Source organism: Leuciscus leuciscus (genome assembly GCF_965113295.1).
Source record: "Leuciscus leuciscus genome assembly, chromosome: 6".
Classification (NCBI taxonomy): Eukaryota; Metazoa; Chordata; class Actinopteri; order Cypriniformes; family Leuciscidae; genus Leuciscus; species Leuciscus leuciscus.
This window is the reverse complement of record NC_138730.1, coordinates 27386586-27409513: the sequence shown is the minus strand read 5'-3', so window position 1 is coordinate 27409513 and position 22928 is coordinate 27386586.

The following is a 22928-nucleotide window of genomic DNA, read 5'->3' as shown; positions in this document are numbered from 1 at the left end:
CGGATAGCTTAATAAACCTGCTCCTCTCCCGGCGCATCGCTGCAATGGGCCCGTACGAGCAAGAAGAGGGGAATGAGGAAAAAAATCCTCTCTCTCTATTACCCCGGAGGACCACTTAAAACATCTCCTATAGAAGAGGAAATAAATGAGGGCACCAATCTCTCATCTCCACAAAAGCTCAATGCACAGGCATGGCTACGGAGCCTGGGGTAATGGGGGGTGGGTGAGGTGGAGGCTCAAAGAGAGCAGAGGAGCACCTATCAATCTACTCTGACAGCCTGTCCTGTTTTCTTCCTTTATGCCAAGCCAGAGAGCATCCCTCATCCATGTCCACTCCACCCCGTCTCCTATACTTTTGCTCCCCTCCTCTATGCCGTTCAATCTCTTTCTCTCACCCAGAAGGGATTCTGTCATCTACTATCGGCTCTGTCGTTAACAAGAAGGGAACACATCAAAGTGAGGCTGAATCCTCAGGAGGGGAGAGATCAAAGTTTGGCTATAATCTCATCAGGAATGAAGCAGATTGATGAAGATTTGAGGAAGGGTGGTGGTCTGCTCAAAGACAGGAGTGCGCTGGGAGGAGGCAGAGGGGACCGCGGGGTGGGGAACCCGAAATCTGTCTTGCAATCAGGCAGTTGCTTTATATGGACACCTAATACTGTCAGGAAACGAGACTGTGTCCTGAAATTTTCTTGCTCTTTGATTATTTTATTACCATTTCAAAAGAATCTATGAATGACTGCAGGTGAACGGAGAAGCAAAAAGTCAAATTAACCCGCATCACCTTTTATATCACAATCTTTATACTCCTCCAGAAGCCTCAATCTAGTTTTCCATCTTCTTTGCCAAACAGTTTCCTGACATTTGTGAGGGTTAGCACAGCTCAGTTGTGACTACGTCGCTCTCTGAAAGCATTTGCTTGCCTCTTTTGCTGCAATCATATCTCTATATTTTTCACAGATATTTAAAATGTTACTAACATGACGCCATATGACATTTAGTCATAAGCAGTCTTCCCATGTCACTTCTCTGAAGCTGTCTACAAAGTCAACATAGGGTCGCTGAACTGTAAAGAAGGGGTTAACGTAATGTCAGAGGTGAAGGGTTTGTGCCAGCAGGCAAATTTAAAGGTTTCCTCTTGTTGTAGTAACAGATGCAAAACCTCAAATTGCAGGAGAACAGAACTGACTTTTTTTTTTTTTTTTGTCCACTCAGGAATATCAAACATGCCGCTCTCAATAAACACTGCTCCTATACATCATGAACACAGAAATCTGGAAAAGAATGATAATATTGTGATCGGTGACATTTAAAACTATATTGTGCAAAAAGATTGCTTGTCTTCAACAGAATTTCTAATTTGAATCATATTTTATTCAGACTTCATATATTTTCATGAACATATACCCTTGGTTTCTGTAGCTCCACTGATTGTTCACCGTACTAATGCCAAGGTCATGGGTTCAATTCATGTGGAATCGACCGTAGGTCACTTTGGTTAAAAGAGTTACATGTTTGAATGTTTATTGTACATGTTTTCAATTCCTCTAAATGATGCTTGGCATAAAAATACAAGTACAGCAGTTGTTCTGTTAATGTTTTCCTTGACCTTCATGATATAACCAAAGAAAATTTTCTTAAAACTGGAAATTCTGAATGTTCACTTTTAGAAAATAATGTTTTTTATAACTTATTGAGAATATTTGGTAAAAAATGTAAAAACATAATTGTTTGCTGGAATGTAGTTTATGGGTAAATCGATATTAAAATTCACTAACACACTAAAAACTGAAATCAACAATTTAAATGCTACAAGAGAATTTAGGCATCACAGCATTATAATGTACAGTATCTAAAATAAATATTTTATACATTCATTTTGAGATTTAATAAGGATATATTTAACAGTAATATTTGTAAAGATTAAATGAGCATTAGATGGCAGTAAAGGTAATCTAATTGTAAAAACTAGGGGAATTATCATGAAATTTTTTTAATTAAATATCAACAAAACTGATGCATTAAAAAACAAACAAAAAAAAACTCTAACATTTGCCGATAATTGATATGGTGCTGATATTTTATGCATCCCTAATGTGTTTGCAATGTTCAATTTCTATTATACTTCCTGTTATTGACAAGTATAATAAGAAACAGATCACAGACTGTCACTGAGCCAAAAACACTGCAGGTGACACTCATTTGTCATGTGTTGATTTGTGCACAGCCCTCGATATAAGGCTTGACTTTTGGGATTAGATAACCATGGGTGGTCACCCGCAGATGCACAGACAATGGCAAACACCCCTTATTTATTTTACTTTGTACAACGCTACCTGAACCTGCTGTGGCTCACATCTCCCCCTCCATCACTGTCCTGATGTTGGTCCACCCCCTAAGCCTCATCCATCAGGACCCTCTCATATCCTCCTCCCCTCTCATTTGTGTACGGCCTCTATGGGGCTAAATGCGCTCTTGGCATCATGCTCGCATTATTTTATCATCCCCACTATCTATCATCAGCAGCCCAGTGCAGTGCAGTTGAGAGGCCCTCTCTTCTTGTTGGGATTAAGCAAGGCTTGGATAAAAGGATGTGTAGCGCTTTGGGAGAGACACATGAACTGAGTCACCCATCAGCTGGATTCATGTATCCACGCTGGGTTGGTGAAACAAGATAAAGTGTGTCCATACTGTATAGCCTTGAGTGACAAAACAACATCTTTCAATAAGAAAACTCTCATCAAATAAACAACTCACAGAGCCATTGAACGATGAAGCGGAGTGTAATATGCCCACTCAGTGGCACACACAAAAGGCAGAAGTCTAGCAGAGTTCATTCCTAAATTGAGCGGGTTTGCAAATAAAAAATATATAACTGAGCTGCTGCAGATTGCCACGGGTGATCCACGCAAAGGCTAAACAGCTGTTTGAAAGGCCACGGCCCCTATAATCTTACCCAAGGCATTTCAGAACAATATTGCAAATATCACCACTGCCATATGGGGCATCATTCTTCCACAATTGTGGGCTTACACAATCCTTATTACCTCTGACATTAACATTCATCCAAAAGCGTTTTCTAGTGTCGATTTTTCCACAACATGACTCTTCTAGTTTATAATCACCCCATTATAAAATAACGTAATTTCTATCATTTGTTTTAGTGGCATTTTGACTTATGTAGGTCAGCAGCTTGGTGCGAGTCAGTCAAATTTGAACCGCAGAGTTTATGTAATCAGAAATTAGTCTTGCACATTAAAAGGGCAAATGAAGTGAAAGGAAATAATTTACTAAAGGGTGGTATTTGGAATTGGAGATGAAAGCGTCGAGGGCTTCTACAGGGCACGGCGCATACAGCCTCTTTAAAATGGGATCATGTTCCGACATTTTTCTGCATTAGAACACTGAGGGGATCCGAGTTAAAATAGTTTCAGTTTGGCTGTATGAATGCTCGAGCGGTTAATTGAACTGACCCTGCGGCTTTATTTTTTTTATGTCTTAGAAAATGCAGGGATCATAATTAGGCCTTCACTTCAGTATACTCAACAAAATTGTTCTGATGTTGAGTTCCATATTGTCTCCTCCAAAACTAGATGAGAATTTTCATGAATATATGAGTGCAAGTATAGGTGCATCCATCTCTTCTGAGGTCATATGGTTTGGTCACTCACTTTTTATGGGGCAATATATAAGCCTCCTTATACAATGAATCTTAAATTAACAGTTATTAGGACATTGCAGCACTTTGAAAACATATGGCTATTTGTCATTTATAAGTTCAACTTTAAGTCATGTACTATTATAGTATACTGTATATCCCTTTTCTATCAAAAATACTAGAAAAGGCAGTATCCACACAACTATGTTCCAGAAATGGTATATGTGAGATTTCCAGTCAGGATTTTGACTATATCATAGTACTAAGACTGCTCTCATTAGACTAACAAATGACTTGCTCTTATCATCCAGTCGTGGTTGCATCTCTCTATTAGTGTTACTGCTGCATTTGACGTTATCAACCACAACATTCTTTTGAATAGACTGGAAATTATGCTGGCATTAGTGGAATTGCATTAGCATGGTTCAAATTATACTTATCTGACCGTTACCAATTTGTAGCTGTAAATTAAGAGGTATCATACCGATCACAAGTTCAGTATGGAGTACCGCAAGGCTCAGTGCTAGGACTGTTGCTCTTCACCCTGTATACTACCCTTGGGAGATCATTAGGAAACATTGCATCAGTTTTCATTGTTACGCTGATGATACTCGGCTCTATATTTCTCTGCGGCCTGACGAAACATTCTAATTCACAAAACTAATGGAATGCATTTGATATAGAAGCTAGATGACTAGTAATTTTTTTTACTACTAAATTCTAAGGTTTTAATTATTAGACCAGAACCCTTTGCTTGTAATAACAAGAATACTGAAACAAGTCTTGATGTCTGCTCTTTCTTCATCATCAGTTAGGGACGTGTTATTTGACAGGAATATTTCATGTGAAATCCACATTTCTAGCATATATAAAACTGAATTTTTTTCCATCTTAAAAAAAAAATATATATATATAATATATTATGAACAAAAGACAAAGAGAAAATCCCTCACTCTCGGCTGAATAACTTTTGTAGCTTTAATAAGAATCAGGATATATTTAATATATATATATATACACACACACACACATAAATTACAACATATGCTCTCAATATCAAATGCAGAAAAGTTAATTCATGCATTCATGACCTCAAGACTAGATTACTGTAATGCTTTATTGGGTGGTTGCCCTGCAGGCTCAATAAACAAACTCCAGCTGGTCCAAAATACAGCAGCTAGCTTTCTTACTAGAACCAGGAAGTGTGATCATATTAGCCAGATTTAGTCAACACTGCACTGGCTCCCATTTAACATTGCATACATTTTTAAATCTTGCTAATTACTTATAAAAACGAAATGGTTTAGCTCCTCAGAATGTTATAGTATCGCATTATAGTCCTTCATGTTCATTGTGATCTCAAAATTCTGGCCAGTTGATAATACAATGGCCAGTTGAATATCAAAATCGATTGCGGGTGGTATATCCTTTTCCCATTTTTTCTTCCTAGCCTTGTTCAGGATGCAGACACACTCTGTCAGTTTATATCTAGATTAAAGACCCATCTCTTTAACCTTGCTTACACAAAACACGCTATCACATTTTAATAATTCCCTTAAAAAATCCCTTAAACAAATCCCTTAAAGGATTGTTAGGCAACGTGACCAGAACTGGGAACACTCCCCAAAACATCCAATGTGCTTTTTTACATCATAAGAGGAGTGTTAACTACGGTAATATAAGTCTGTCTGTCACATTCTTTATCCCGAGGTTACCGTAGTCAGCTGGATCCTGTCCGTATCCAGACCAGATGATGGACCTGCACCTGCAGATGACCACAACTGCCCTAAATGTCAGAGGAGACCATGACAACTAGACGAGCCATAGAGACAGATCCCTTGGGAAGACCTCATTGACTAGCCAGCCATCAGCACAGATCCTCAGCGAAGACCACGATAACCAGACAAGTCCTCTGCACATACCCTATTTCCAGCTTAAACTGCCTCCCACCAAATGCTGGCGTAATGTATCCCAATCTTCTGAAGAAGGAACTAAGTGAAAAATTGTGAATGATATCAATCCACAATCTGAGTTGTGATGCAGCCTGGAATTAAACCATGCCATGTTTGTTTGTCTGGCCAGGTTTCTCCCAAGGTTTTTTACTCCATTTCTGTCACCAGTGAAATTTGGGTTCCACGCCACTGTTGCCTTTTAGCTTGCTTAGTTGGGGACACTTAATATTCTGTAGTATTATGAATTTGTCTGCACTGACACTATCAGATGAGAACTGAACTGAGCTAGATGATGACATACTGTTTTCTCCAGAGCTGCTTTATAGATTAATTGAACTCATTCCAAAATTTATGAACTAAACTGAGTCAACATTTATCTGATTTCAAATGAATAATGATACTATTGTCTTTCTGGAATTCTGTTTGCATCATTGATCATTATTGACATGTTTAACCATGTAAAGCTGCTATGAAACAAACTTTATTGTATTAGATAAATAAAGGTAACTTTAAAAAAAATCCTTCCTTAAATAGTCCATATTTCTAACAAAACTGACATTTAACTAAAGAAAAGTTGAAGAAGTTCAGCCAAAGAATTCATCATTTGCTCACCCCCATGTTGTATAAAGCCTATAACTTTCTTTCTTCTGTGAAAACCAAATGAAGATATTTAGAAAAATGTATTTTCGGTCCATACAGGTCCAATGTTGCATGTACATAGAAACAGTTGAAACATTCTACCAAATATCTTCTTTAGATGAATATGAAAAATAATAATAAATATGTGAGCTAATACATAAGGCATAAAATACCTAAATAGATGTCATATTTGATCGTATGCAAATAGAGATGAGCCTGTGAGGCATATATTTGCAGCCCATTCAATTGTTTGTCAGCAGACTGCACATCAATCCTTCACAGCCTGGTTTTCCTTCTGGTTTTTAATTAAATATGGTTTCTATTCCCTGACCATTGTCTGTAGTCTAGAGAGAGATGGAGATGAAAAATGTAACGAGTGTGCTATAAGGATGTCGAAGGAGGCTGTTTTATGTAGCCCTCTTCACTCTACAGCTGCAGCTCTGAAAACGGATTTTGCCGTCTGAGAAATTCGTTATTTATTTCAAATAATGTGTATATTTTTACCAACAAGTTTACTTAATGTTCATCAAGTGGTCCCTCTTTCACAGCAAATGTGTGAGAAGACTTAATTTACTGTGTGTCTAAATATAATGTGCCTGACACACACGTCACTGTGCATTCAAACTAAACAAGCCTTAAAGGACAAGTTCGGTATTTTACACTTAAAGCCCTGTTTACAGATCGTATCTGATGAAATAGAACGGTTAAGATTAAAATTTGGACACATGCTGCTGTCCCGAGAATTTTAGGTTTATTTCGCTTAAATATGCTCATGCATTCATGACCTCGAGACTGGATTACTGTAATGCTTTATTAGCTGGTTGTCCTGCATCCTCAATAAACAAGCTACAGTTAGTCCAAAATGCCGCCGCTAGAGATCTTACGAGATCAAGAAAATATGATCATATAACACCGATTTTATCATCACTGCATTGGTTACCTATAAAGCACCGTATTAATTATAAGATATTGCTACTGACTTATAAAGCCCTAAACGGCTTAGCTCCAGTCTATTTAACGGATCTTCTATCACCCTATAATCCATCGCGCTCTTTAAGATCACTAAATTCAAGGCTTTTGGTCATACCTAGGATATCCAGAACCACCAAAGGAGGGAGAGCATTTTCACATTTGGCTCCAAAACTCTGGAATAGTCTTCCTGATACTGTTCGTTGCTCAGACTCGCTCTCCCAGTTTAAAACTAGATTAAAGTCGCATCTCTTCAGCCAGGCATTCTTATAATCCTACAGTTCAAACAATGTTTGAGACGTTTTTGGGAGATTGGTCTGGCCTCGGCAGGACTCAAACTCTCCCTCTTTCTACCCATGAGCCAGAGGGGGGCGTATGTTTTGCAGGGGAGCATACATACAGTGGACTCAAAACCAACGGAGCAAGCTCTCAATGAGAAAAAATCACGCGGGCCGGTCCATTTGGTGCATAAGCACAGGAGGAAAAAAAGTATCTCTCTGTAAAATGTGAGTCACGCGGGGGCGGGGCCGGCATGGGCTCACCTGTTTTTGAACGCTCAATAATACTCGAACACCGCCGTTGTGAACAGAAGGGCGCGAGGGGCGGGGTCGCTTTCTGTACGTAAGGAAGCTGGCCGCGAGCGCAGTGAAGAACAGCATAATTGTCACCTGCTGCCAGAGCCGGGATTCGAACACGGGTCTTTGACGCAAAAGCCTTAAGATTCCACCACTGAGCCACAGGGGGGGAATGACGTAAGATAATTAGTGCGAGCAGAGAAGAGAGCTGCATGTTTTGTATCCACTGTAAAAATGGCGTTTGTTTGCAGGTGTGCATGTTATATAACAGGCTTGTTTGCTGCAATATTGACATTTCCAGCCACCTTAACTGAAGAGGGGAGTGGGAAATGTGTGAGAAATAGAGGTTGGTCCGGCCTTGAGTGAGCATCGTGAACTCACTCAAGTGTCCGTCTGGGTCATGCAGAGAGCTCTTCTCCCCGAGAAACGGGGGCGCGAGGGTGGGGTAGCTCTCCGAACGCAGAGAGAGCTAGCCGCGGGCGCGAGGGGACGAGCGGCATCATTCGCAGGCCACTCGTTCCGTTGAAAGGCTATGTCATCATCCCGTCGTAGTCAGGGCAGCCGCCCTTGGCGAGTGTTTGTAACACTCCTCAGAATTTGCAACAACGCCTCAGAAACTCACTCTTTAAGAAGCGCGTCGCAGTGGCGAACACACTATATTAGCTTTTTGAAAAGGATATATAGCGCGCCGAATGGCACAGCAGGACAGCGAGCTGAAGGCGGCATCCAGGAAAACGGATGCCGGCGTCCTCAGAACTGCAAGGCAGGTGGCTTGTCCCGCTGAAGGCTTTTCTACGGCGGCGAGAGGGCTTCTCATCCGGAGGTCAGCGAAGTGGTGAGTTCGCTGAAGGAGATAAAATCTGTGTCTCCTAGGCTAGAAATGGGTTATTTATAGGCAAAAGCCGCACCCATTTTGGCGGGCTCTGACGTGCCAGGGCGGGAAATGCACTGATTGGTTCACGCGTCTGAGCCGCCTCGCCATAGGTTCGTGCAGTTGCCGCAGCACAGCCAATGACTGCGTTGACGCTCATCTGTGTCTGCTGTTCAGCTGCACTGCGTTTTAAAGATTTTGCTTCAATATTCTCGAGAAAAGGAGTTTTCCCATAGCGTAAGCTAGCCTTACGCAATAAGAGAGACCTCTTGAAAGGGAACAATTTAGTTTCATATTTATGTTTAAATAAAAAATAAAAAAAAATAAAAAATTCATCTATGTTGATTATATGAAAAGTGAAAAGCATGAGTAAGATCATAAGATGCGCAATATATCGGGAGACAAATGGAGTGGGCAGACATGATTTTGACCACTTCATTAAGTTTGTTTTTGTAGAAAGCCTTTCTTTAAAGTGAATTTCGTTTTGTATTAATTGTATCTTAATTTTAATCAATGTTTCATTGCCTGGATTTAATAAATAAGAAGTTAATATAGCAGGCAATATAATCAGGACACGGAGGCGCCAGCGCGTGAACTGGAGCTCGTCTCATAAATGAACCGAAACTCAGCGTATAAGCTACTTGCCTCACAGACCTGAGAAATAGATCTATAGAAAGCTTGAAATGTGTACTTTTAAACAAAACAATTCAAAACGAAAGACAACAGACTGTTCTCTGCTTATGTAGGCTAATCCGTATGAAATGTGCATTTCTCTCTGGCGCGTTCACTACTGCGAAGATCGCGAGCAGCATCGTCAACTTTATCTTTGCAGTCGACACTGACACAGAAAACACTTGTTTATTAATAAACAATTGAAATGTCTCCTTGCTATATTTGACATATTCATAATCATTACTTTTGCCGGTTCTTTGTGACAGCTTTTAGGTGCGTTATTGGCAGAGCCACCCTTACATGTTACATGAATGCGTCACCATTGCTCAATATTTAATATTGTTCTTTGGTGTTCAGTTTATACAGTTTTTTTCAAATGTTACTTAATAAAAAATAAATTATTTCTCAAAATCTCTCTTTTTTCTCACGACACCGCTTTAACTTGGCACGTCACGATATGCAAATTTGTTTAAATTCATACCTACATAATCACCATGACCAAAATTGTAAATTTTTTCTTTTTTTACACTGAATCTTAAAAAAAAAATATAGACCCTTTTTTTTTTTTTCTGTTACTGCAAACCAAAATATTTTTAAGGATGGCCTCATGTACAAAAATCCCACACCAAAATGCAGGCCCTGCTTGTTATGTACTTTTTTCACTTCTACATCTTTCCTGATGGATTCCCCTATTGGTCACAGGTCCATCTGCATTGCCTATTCTTTATATACCCCGTATTTTTGTCCCTGAGGGCAAGCATGAGTGATGCTTCAATATTTCCCTTCACCATCTCCTCAGAATGTTTCCACCTCATTGGTGCTTATCGGCTCTGACTTAGTGACAGTGAATTTAAAAGAGAACACAGGAACTGCACATTAAAAACCTTGCTCGCTATTCACTCTTTCAAACTAATTTCCTTATTTCTTTCATTTCCGAAACCTCAAAACCTGATTTGACATACCTATCAAGATCACAGAAGTCCCTTTGGCTATTGCATTAGCTCCAGGGGTTCCTACCAGGGGTCCCTGAAGGTACTCCAGAGGGGCCATGGAGAAGATATCATTTTTAAAACTGTTGAATTTCATAGCATTTTGAACTTATGATCCTCTAAGCTTTATATAATGTAGTAATGGTAGTTTATGAATGAAAGTTATTATAAAGTGTTAGCAAATTCAGTTGGGTAAGGGGCTCTTTGGGTTTGTAAAAGTTGAAATCTTGTCCATTAGTCAGATGAATAACACACAGATTGAGGACCTGTCTTAAAAAAAAAAAGATAAAATATCATAACAATATTCAATACCAGGGTGGTAATCCTGTATTCTGGTCTTTTAATAGGAAGAGCTTAGAATGGCATACAAAGCCCCACCATCTGCTCGGCAATGGCGGGTGACTTCGCTAGACTATAATCCACAGATCAGCTGCACACAGAAATTAGGGACATAAAGCACAGTAGAATGGACTTCTCTCTCGCGTCGTTTGATGGAAATGAAGCTGAGAGCTTATCAGCTGTGGTGGCGTCTTAGGTGAAGATTGCAGTGCAGCAAAGCCGAGCTAAGTTCTCAGAGGAGTTCAGCAGTTCAGTCTGTGAGAGGGGAATCTTTTTAATTGGAGATCGGGAGATGGTGACCCCCCACCACGAAATCCATCGAGCCTTGACAAGCTGATGAATATAGTTCCGTGTATTCACACTGGTAGGCTTTGAAATTCAAATGAAGTCAGGGAAGGTACTGATGATGTCACAGTTTGAGTCTTCGAGAAGGCTTGACGGATCTTCTTTGTGTGCTCAAAATCAGCGGTGGAATGATCAATTCTCCTGAGTCCTATAATGGCAGTGATTTTCCAATCTCTGCACAATAATTTGGATTGTATGGGTGTTGTAATGTCATAATGATCACCATGGGAAACAGAGCTGAGGGGAAAATCAACATAATCACTTTCAGTGCTTTTGTACCTCATGCAAAATGCTCAAAAACCAGGTGTTGTTTTGAAGAGCGAGCTCCGTTGAATCCCATCATCGTCCAGACGGTTTCTTTCAAATCCCAACAGCATTCGTAAAAGCACAGCGAGACGCCGGCGCTCTGTTTAAGTGATCCAAGTGGGACGTTGATAGAGCGCAGTGTCGCTGTGGAGTGGTAATGTGGCCACTGCCTAGCCACTGAGCGATGGCTGCTCCTGTTGTCAGCGCTCCCTGCGCTGGCCTGATAGATGCGTTCCCGCAGGGCAAGAAGAAAGCCTTATCTGCACAGATAAAGCCTGCTTTCTCCGGGGGCTCTTAGTTTAAAGGTCGCATTACGTCGGCACCAGTAAGACCAGGGCCTTTGGAGTGTACGCAGCATATCCACAGTATCTATATATGAGTCACAAGCGTGGCAGGAGATGGCAAAGGCACCCTTTGTGGCTGGCCCTGAATAGCATTTCAATATCAACCTGTGCCTGCAGGCTGTGCTCAAACCCTTTGGTGTCAACAGAACATCATATTAGCTTATCAAGCCCGGTTGGGGGTCAGAGATGGAGAGACAGGTTGACACTGCTTGCTACTAAAACTGTTCCACGCAGTCAGGGAGGATGACAAAAGTGTCAGGGAAGAGGGAGGCGGAAGGAGGGAGGTATCGGAACGTCACATCTCTCCCTCGGTCACGGATGCGCGGGCCACAGTAAGCCACCGCTATCGGGAAAGGTATTCCAAGCCAGTTCTCCATAGGATGACTTTTCTGCTTATTATTCATAGAGGCTGAAGGTGGAGAGATAAAGTGTGCATTGCTGCCACTGTGTCCTGTTAGCATGGGTAGCTGCTATGAGGAAAGGCCATCTGTGGAGATGAATTTGAAAGAGCATGAGAATAAAGGTGGGCACGCACTCTCACGCTGGGTACGGCCATCGCTGCCAAATGCCAACTTGTTATGATACAAAATATGGTGGGCCATGGCCAACAAAACCTGAAGGAAAAGGTTTTTTTTGAAGAGAGCGGTGCTAACACCCGCTGGCGTGCACGGGAATGATTGATCTTATCTTCTGCTTCTTGAACAGATTGGAGTGTCGAGTAAGAGGTGTGATGCCTTTGTAAACTGATGTGACACAAATAAATAAATAAATAAATATATAACGGGTTCTGTGGAAAGAATGTTAAAGCAGTGGTTGCGCCTTTTCCCATGTGCATTACGTTCCATCTGGTCCATACAGCCGACAGATGAAAGTGCTCTCGCAGCTCAGCTTGGGCCTCAACAAGCAGATGTTTCACCCTCTGTCTAGCTATAAACACAGTTAGCCAATGCACACAGAAACATTTTCTCTCTGGCCCACATAAACTTCTAGACTACTGAAGGCCAAGCGTAGCCTAAAGACTCTGAGGCTGCAGGAATGTGTCAGAGCGAGTGATGAGTAATGATGGGCCACCTCAGGGAACACTACTGCTTCCCTTTCCCTTTTACAAGGTTATTACAGTTTTGCATTTAAAATTTTGTGTTCATTTTTAAAAGCATTTTTAATTTTAGTTTTGTTTTAATATGTTTTAGTTTTGATTAATTATACTAGAGCAATGCATTAAGTTGATAATCATTTCTATGTGATAACTGATTAACCGATGACTTTAAAAAACAATACTATTTTGTTTAAAACACAGTAAAATCAATCGTTTTTGTCAATGTCAAATAAATGTTGTGATGCTTAAGTGAATTTAAGCATTATTATATACAGTATAAAATGTAGCTTTTCATTTTGAGCTTAAGAAAATGAAAAGGTCATTATAGGCTCTTTAAGAAATAGTTTGCTTAAAGAGTTTCATATTTGTCATAAATTATCACTATCCTTTTTAGTTGAGAGCAAAAGATTGTATAACACATTTAAATATGCAAAAACAGTATATCAGTTATCCATGATTAAATATCTTATATATATATATATATATATATATATATATATATATATATATATATATATATATATATATATATATATATATACGTATATATATCCTATAATTCTGTATTATACATTTTAAGGCCAGACAAGTAGTTTGTTGAGGGTTGGTTTGTAGGGAAGGACTACACTACACGCCTGCGCACATATATTCAAACGTGCATACCTATAGACTGAACTCGTAATACGCATTTGCACGCCATCAGCGTTCTCACAGGTTCGCGTTTTTAAAGTTTGCGCAGAAAGAACTTAAGAGTTTTCTGTTAGAACGGTGCCGTGTTAGCGGCCCCTAAGTTAATAACTAATGATCGTTGCGACGGAAGTGAATCAATCAAAACTAACTTTAGCTGGACAATAACTTTATTCTAGAGCTGCTATAAAGCCAAAACAATCTATGTTACTTTAATTTCCTATTATCAATGTAAAGCCGCTTTGGAACAATCTACATTGTTAAAAGTGCTATATAAATGATGATGACTTGACTTGACTTGACTAGCAGCTTTAGCCAATCTTAACAAGGGATAGTTCACACCAAATTGAACATTCTCCCATAATTTACTCACCCTCTATCTATAGATAGATAGATAGATCTATCTATATATCCTTGAGACTGAACTGTACACATACTGCATGGATATAGAGGCAAATTCTGAAACCATAAGAGGAGATTTGGATTGAGTTGGACCACAGCATGCTCTCTCCTTGTGTGGTTGAACCCCCCTCTGTTTGAAGCTCTGTTGGAGAGCTCATTAAAAATATGATGGACACTGTCCTCTGCTGGTGAGACAGTGAAAGTCTGCTTTTATAGCAAATATACTACACTCTGATCTACATGTGTGCTACAAAACCAAACATAAGATATGCCATATATCAGCTATAATCATCATGTGCATCGTCCACAAAGCCATTTGGCAAATTAGTGTTACTAATCATGTAGCCTTGGCAAACATGGTGAGTTTTAAAAAAGGCTACAAGCTTGCAGTAAAATTCAGCCCTCAGATACCCTTAACTCTGAGACAAACTTTACGATTGTCAAGTTATGAGTCTGTAACTGACATACAATAAGTTTGAGATATCCACCACCATCAAAGTTCAATGGATACACACAGAATCTAAGATAACAGCTTTATTAAATCCTGAACAGGAGAAGGAGGAAAACGGGCAAAGGAATAGAGATTTAGATGTTCTTGAAATGAAAAGGCCAAATCAGACGAATCAGTTAAGAAAACAATTGCTGCCCTCATAAGACTTGGATTTCTGTACTCTTACATTTCTCATCATCTCTTACTTTCCTCGTCTTATTCATTTTAAGCAGATTTTTGTATTAAAACTGACTACTAATCTAGCCGTACATACTTTTTTTTTTGCATACTGATGCTGTAAAGGTATCAGTCCATTTTCTCCAAAGCTGACATTTTTTGAGAGATTACCATCAATAGATTAGTCAATTATGTGTTTAAACATTATAGATTAAGGCAATAGGTTGATCTGCAAGGTGGTCCGAGGTGTTTGTGAGGAATAAATGGGAATTAAATATTGGGCAGGCAGCCTCACTCCTCCTTTATTTTCCATAAGTCATCCACCCGCTCGACAAAGCGACATCTAATACCGCAAAACAATTTTATGATATCTAAACAATCAAGCATACATCACAATGTCATATCAGCCAGTTACATATTTTATACATTCACCACCACATTTCAGATAGGTGGCATAATCAAACCAAAACAATAGAGCTATTTTTTTGACAAAAACCCAATCGTCATTTCGATTTTTCCAGCTAAACAGATGGTTTCAGCAAGGATAGATATCAAACCGTCATGTCTTCTAGCAGCTGACTATGGGATTTCCAAATCTCTCTCAACAAAAATATGAAAAGATCCTCTTTTGTAGTGGTATGAGATCTTCACATGATAAAGTTGTACAGCTGAATTATTCAGGCTCTCTGGGATGTCTCTGCCCCTGTCTAAGCAGAAACTTGAGTAAGTACAAGCTAATACAGAGAAAGATAGGGAAAAGCACTAATCTTGGCATAAGATTTCCTTTTTAACAACTCTGCACACAATAATACTGCCAAGTCTGCTTCTTTATAGCATCGGAAACACAACGTGGATAAAAAAATATGCCTATGTTGAGACTATAATTTTTATGCATTATTTTTGTTTTGGGCTTTTCCGTCACTTTTATTCTTATGGATTAGGGATGAAGGACAACGGGCTTGAAATGATGGAGAGAAGAGGAAAATAAACAGAAAATATTGCAAGCTAGAATCAAACTTGCAGCGTTCACAGCTACAACACATCTCCGACAGCGCCAGCTAATCTCGGCGCTGTTCTTTCTCCTAAAGCAGTGGTACATTATGCACTGAAATACATCAAATCCAATAAGCTAGCTAGCATTAGCCTCCATATACTATGTGCATTTGGGTGATGGGCTGCAGGAAGACAGATTTGACAGGACTGCAGGTTACCATAGTGAAACATTCACAAGAATCACTGTGATTACTGTGTCTCGGGAAGAGAAAAAGTGTTGAAGCCCACTTCAAAAATTCTCTTGGACTCAGTTGTGGAGCCCCAGCATTTGAGCACAGTCTTGGTGCTGTCTGTCGCACTCCCTCCAGTCAAACCGCCACCCACTCACCTACACTGGACTCTTTGAAACTTCAGCCAATCAGGATGCCCCAGGAGGCATGTGTCCTCAGTGGTGGCGGATGTGACAGGGGCATTCATGCGATATGGGAAGAGCTGTAAAGCAGAAAATAGACAGAGGGAGAGGGAACGAGAGAGACACAGAATAAAAAAGAGAGGGAGAGATAGCATAAAAAGAAATAGCAAAAAAAAGCAGTTAAAGAAGGGAGCGAGCATGGCTGTGAAAGAGGGAACGAGCAATGAAAAAAAGGAGGAAGGAGAAAGGGGGAAGGGATGGGAGATAGACAGAGAGAAAGAATGGGAACATTCTTCCTTCAACACCTCACCGTGTTTCTAAAAATAGAACAAACCTGCAAAGATTCTGGGACCTTCTTGACATTGATAAATTTTCCCTGCTCTTCAAAAGGGCACAATTTGCCCGTGCAGTGGGCCATGATGTAGTCTACTACTCAAAGCCTATAGAAACAGCCCATTAAAATGTACAAAAATTTCGTTCTTTCATAAAACAAATCAAATGTGCTATGATTAACAGTAAGATTGATGAGACCTACAGAAAACAGAATGCTCATAATGATTGTAAAATATAGCATGGGGGGAGTTTGCGATTACGTTTGAACCCAGCCAAAACGTTTTAATGGCGTTTTCAAACATTTAATTTAATATAAATGTTAAAGGGATAGTTCACTTTGAAATAAATTTTTGGTATGTTTTAGCTTACCTGATCTGATCTGACGTGTGCGCAGACTGGTGCATAGATATATACACTAGATGTCGCCTTAAAGACATTCGTTCCAATGAACTGCCGTAGACAAGGCGACATCTAGTGTGTATATATCTATGCACCAGTCTGCGCACACGTCAGATCAGATCACTCGGACATGGCTGTGTATAAGAGGTAAAAACTATATAAATACTGTTCGTTTTCTCACACAAACCGCTCGTTTCGTGTCTTAGGCCATCAATGTGTACTTACGATGGGGAATTGTTTAGTTTGGACGACGGGGAATTGTTTTAATTTGGACTCTGTGCTTGTGTTTTGAGACCGTGACCATAGACCTGCATTATATGACTGACAGACAAGAACGGTTTGACCTAAAAATATCAAAATTGAAACTACTGCGGAAAAAAAGACACCTACATCTTGGATGCCCTTGAGGTAAGCTAAAACATACCAAAAATGTATTTCAAAGTGAACTATCCCTTTAAATTATAAGTTAGCACATATTTTCAAATAGACGCAAAACATTAATATGTTCATATGAGGAGGTTACCATAGCAACAGTACACTGCTCCGATGGCAAATCAATAGTTACAGTTGTAGTTTCTTACTTCATAATAGATTTACAAATCAGACAACATTTAGGATAGGACCTAAAAAGCTATTTGGGTTGTTCGAGACAATGTGAACAGAATGTGATCGAAAAATAAACGGTGCAGTGCAGTGTTTTTTTTGTTTTGTTTTTTAATGATTAAAAAGGCTTTACATAGGAATATTACAAATCTGACCAATAACAATAAGCTGATAATTATTTACATGTTATGACTGATAACCGATAAATGGACAATATTTAAATTCTGTAACTTTTCCTAAAAAAAAATAAAAAAAATGCAACCCTTCAATGTAAATTAAAAACACAAAAAAGTGCATCACAACATTATAATGTATGAAAAATGTATATTCATTTTTACATTTTTAAAATTGAAACGGTTAAATTATCAGTGTTTTTAAAAATGATTTTTACATGAAGGTAAGGAAATGAGAATGCATAATTATATCCAACATTGAACAATACTGATCAATTATAAAATCTATAATATCAGCGATAATCACTGTAGTCGTGCATCCCTAGTTTTACAGAGAAAGAAATATGCTTACTATCATCTCATAAACCCCCTGTTATTGCACTGTTTTGCAATAATGACTCACTTCGAATAGCACGTTTCTACAAAAGCATCAGTAACTGAATGTTTGTTTTTGCATAATGCTATCTATGCCACTAGGTGTCAGTTTAAGCCTAAAATGAATCAAGCTGTATAGGGCAACAACAAAAAAAGCATTACCAAGTACACCTTCCAACCGGTTGACCGCCCAGAAAAGTCATTATATTATACATTCTTCAGCAGAAGACGACACAATGTACATCGCAAATTGAAGCCTTTGGCGAGGCAACACAAAACAGCAAGATGATGGAAAACGCCTCAAGGACCAGCTCACATGCAATGTATAGAGAAAGAGAGAGAGATAAGAGAGAATAAGGGAGAGGCCAAGAGAGACAGCTGGAACGAACAGGAAGAGAGCATGGAAATCCATCAGCCCATCATTATTTATTCAGCAGAGCCCTGACAGAGAGTCAGAGCTAATAATCCAGCTGAAGTGAATTGAGCACCGTGTGTCCTAAAGAGCAGCGAGCAGCACTGCACCGCTTCACTCGGCAAATCAGAGTGGCACAGATCATGGTGCTGAGTTGCACTGACTGACTGACTGCACAAAGTTTCCACCTTCTTCTCTCCACCTGCCTCACCTACTGTGAACTTCCAGGCAAAAGTTTGAGAGAAAGCCATATAACCCGAGGAATAATTCAATAAAAGAGCTCTCCACAGCGCCTTCCGCTCCAGAGTGAGCTTTCCACTAACAAACCCTCTGCAGCTGACGTGAACCCAGGGCCAGCAGACGGGCTGCCCCCGGACGTGGGGAGGGATGAGTGGCGGCGGGCCCAGCGTGCAAGACCTACCGCCTTCATCATTAGATTGGGTCAAAGCCAAAGGCCTCTGCATTAATCATGGAGGAGATTGAGCACTGCATCTAGCAACACGTGTGCGTCGATATATTCCAATGATGTGAACCCTACAGCATTTCTCACAGCTCCCAATTAGTCGGTTTGGTGCCGTACCATGTGATATATGTTGTACAAGTGCTAACAGGTTACAGTCTAATTAAAGAGTCAAGGCTATGCATCAGCGCTCATCAATAATTTCAATGAGAGTGAAGCTAACTTCCCCAACATGGTAGAGGAGACCAAACGTACATTAATAACTGAGAGTATTAGAGTATAGGTTACAGCATTTGCAATCAAAAAACAAATCAAGGACAGCATTACATTACATTTAAAATGTAATTTTTTACATTCTAAGCAAAACATTTCAGTGGTATCGTCTGTGTAAAACGGCCACAATGCTTTGGCGTTTTGGTTGGTTGACAGGGTGTTGCTATGGAGTTTCTACTGCGTTCTTAGTGCATTTAACATTTATAACTTTTTTTTTTTTGTTGAGTCACCGACCTTCTGGTGAAATTACAGACTTTTCTCCAGTTGAGTATGCCAGACTTCTTCAGTCATTTAGTCTACTTAAACCCCGCCCCTTTCTTACAATCACAAATCTGCCATTATCCAATCACTGACTTTGGATGTGCATCACAATATGAAAGAAAAGATCTGTTGCTACTTTTGTTACATAGCGACTTTACGTGTTTGTCAACCAATTGGGATATTTTGGCAGATATCTGGCACAGATTAGTATGTGTCTAAACACCAAGAACCCATTAGATTATACATTTTTTTGCATACAATCTGATTCCCTTTTTAAATGCACTTCTAAATTCAAGACATATTCTTATTTCACAATTTTATGTCAATTATTTTTTAATAACCAATGTAACTATATCATTAAAATGTAATTATGTCGGTGCATGTCTAAATCTATGTTATAATATGTAAAGCAACTGTGAAATGTATTTTGCAGCAAGGAGATGGCAAAGATATACCACATTAAAAACAATTAGCATAAACCAATATGTGCACATTGAGTCTTTGATACACTTAAGGCAGGTTTTGTGAGCACATATTTGAACATTATGTGAAGGCCATGAGAATTATTTCATTAAACTGCTGTGCAAAATCGAAATACAGCATAAGAAATGGTATGAGCAACAATCTCCAGTATTTCCAGAGGAGAAGTGCAGGAAAAGAACGAGCAAGTTTATTCAAAAACTTCGAGAAGCATTTGAACCATTTTTAACCTCTCCAACTGCATAAATCGCAGCCTAAACAACCTACCTATGCAGCTGCAAAGGCTTTACATGAGCAGGTAACTACAGCAGACCACAGGGACACATGCTTCCCCCTCCTGTATTCACTTACGAATAACCGTGCTTTCCTATAATGCATCAGTGAAATTGCTAAGAGTGAAATTTCAGAAGAAGCCTCCCTGGACTTATCTCTGGGGTGATGATGCAATAGGGCCAAGAGACTCAAGCAATGCAGCATTGGTAATTTACTTCAGCACACATCCCTTATCATTCCCCTCCCTGGAAATAAAAGATCACTCGTCAACAAGGCTACATACGTTTAAATTCCCGGGCATTATTAGTTCCAAAGCTCTCAAATGGTACAATAAACAACATTTCCATTGCCAAAAGAGAGAAAAGCAGGAAAGCACCTAAGAATATTTCCCCTAAGACACATTCATCCTCTTTAACAATATACCAAGAAAATCCATTAGCCTTATTACTCACTGTCTTTACTGGGCTGTACCTGCCAATTCCAAGAGCAAACTGCAATGTATTCAGACCAACACCTCACGTGCATTTCAGTAATGATCTGCAAGACTTTTTGGTTTGGAAGCATGCAGTCTAGATCATTGCTGAAGCCTTACACAATGCCCCTAGTTTAGATTTTAAAAATACTTCCTCCAAAACAGGTAAATTGTAAAATTGCCAGTAAGAACTGAAACAGCGTGTCCCTGAACACTTTCTGACAATGTGGTTTATAGTGCACTCATGCCATGAGAGATTGAATTTTATTCATTACAGTAACAAGAACAATCTCTCATATTGTGCGGGTCCTAATAATATGCTTTCGGTGATGAGAGAAAGCTTGTTAATGCTACAGAATTATGTGTAGTGCTGCATTAATTCAGTCTAAAGCATGACCGTATCCGCAAGCAAGCTGTATCAACATATTAGGAGCATACACTTTCACATACTTTAGTGTTTGAAAACACCAATTCTATACTTGTTAGAAAAATATACAGTACAAATCTGGAGACTTTGTGAAAAAGAAGTACAATTTAGTACACCTTTTTTTTAAGATATTACTAAAATGATACTTTTAAAGAATATTTTACTTTAAAATAATAACGTGAACTGAATGCACTTGATCGCATGTTAATTGCAATGAAATGAAAATGTGTTATAATTTAAGTTTATTATAGTTTAGTTTACTTTAATGTGATTTCTATTGAAACTTGCATGTCATGTTTTAAAATTTGGGGACTGATTTGTAGTTTGTACCACCAAAGTTGAGTTTTCGTATTTTTCGTATTTCCCAGTCATTTCCTATGTGGGTCATTTTTGACAACGAAGGAGCCAAAATGCAAACATATCCGAGTCATGTCCATGATTTTTTGTGTGTGTGTGTTCACATAGCTAAGACAAAAGTCACCAAGTGTCATCCCATTCCGATGAAGCAAAAAAATAATAATTTCAAAACGTACAATTTTTCTGTCATTTCTGACCGAAGAGGCCCAGCTGGTTAAGAAATCTATTCTCTTAAAGTATACACACGTGGACTTTTATTTCATTTATATTATGGTATCTACAAAGAACAGGACATTTATTTTTTTTTTTTTTTTTTTTTTAGTTTTAAAGTACACTACAAGTGTATGTTCAATAAAATTAAGTGTACTTCTTTTTCTCGAGAAAATAGTACCTCCAGGTACATTGATTTTGATATTGATTTTAAGCAAACAAATGCTTTCTTTGCAAGCATTTGTTAATAAGAGATATTGGTCAATTTCCCATTAAAAAAACAATTTTTGTTTTGCAATATCTGCTTCCCAAAAATCAGGCATATCCGATGGGAGGAGGCAAAACTGCTTGACATCACCATTAAGTCTAAGATTTACTTACTGGCTTTAAATGTATTCACACATTGATTGCTTCTTGTTTTGTAGCTAAAGCATTTGTAAATTGGATTCCTTTCGCTCCTGTAAAAGCAATTTTGTATAGTACTCATAAATTATGTAGAAAATCTGAAAATTACTTATGGATTATATGTGTTTACGCAACAAGATACATCTGTGTTTATTCTGAATGTGCTTATGTTTAATTGCTTAATTGCATATCACTGTCTTTCAAAAAACACTTAAACAAGAGATCAGTCTGGCTGTCAGTCAAGAAACTGCCTATGGAAAATAAGCAACTGTACATGAAGGGCAATTAACACAAGTGACCAGGAGACAATCTACGACACCAGCCATTGAGTAAGGCATAAGACGTGCCTGGAGTCTGCTAGAAGCCATGACAATGATGGGTCCGTTAAAACAATGTAATTGTGACTGTTGTTGTCCTATTGGTTATATTTCTCCATTTAATTTTCTGTCTTGTATGTATCTCCCAAAACCATTTCTATTTTGGAAATGGCCTAATTGGTTCCCAACCCTACAAAGACGTTATGCCTTCCTATAATAAATATAAGTCTCACAGTATAGTCAAAATTAAGGTCAGATGTTATTAAATGCAAACTTTTAATAGAAAATTGAGTTCCCTTAAAAGTTAATCTACATGTTTATCCATGTTTATAGATAGAAGATGTGTGTGCTTTCTATTCAGATGGAGAGGTCTGGTTTTGTTACGTCATAGATGGGGTTTTGTTGCGCAGCAGGCTAAAACAAAACCTGAAACTCTTGTAATAAAACTGGCATCTGATGAAACCTGAGTCAAGATGATGTGCCTTTAGCATATTCTATTCAAGAGACATGCATTGAATGGCCTCAATTTGACTTGGCATACTTTACTCAAAAACATTTGCATATTTATATTTTCCACAACCCTTTGTTAAATTTATTCAACGCATGCAGCACATCCATGTTAATTAATTATTGTATTTCATTATTTTGTTATTTCTCACATTAATCGACTGTGGCTGCTATGACTTCAAAGGCACTCAAAGGCGAACTGTACAGTACAGTGGGATTTGCGAAGACTTGATTTGACTGCCTTGACTGACATGCTCAAGGTGACATGTTTTGGG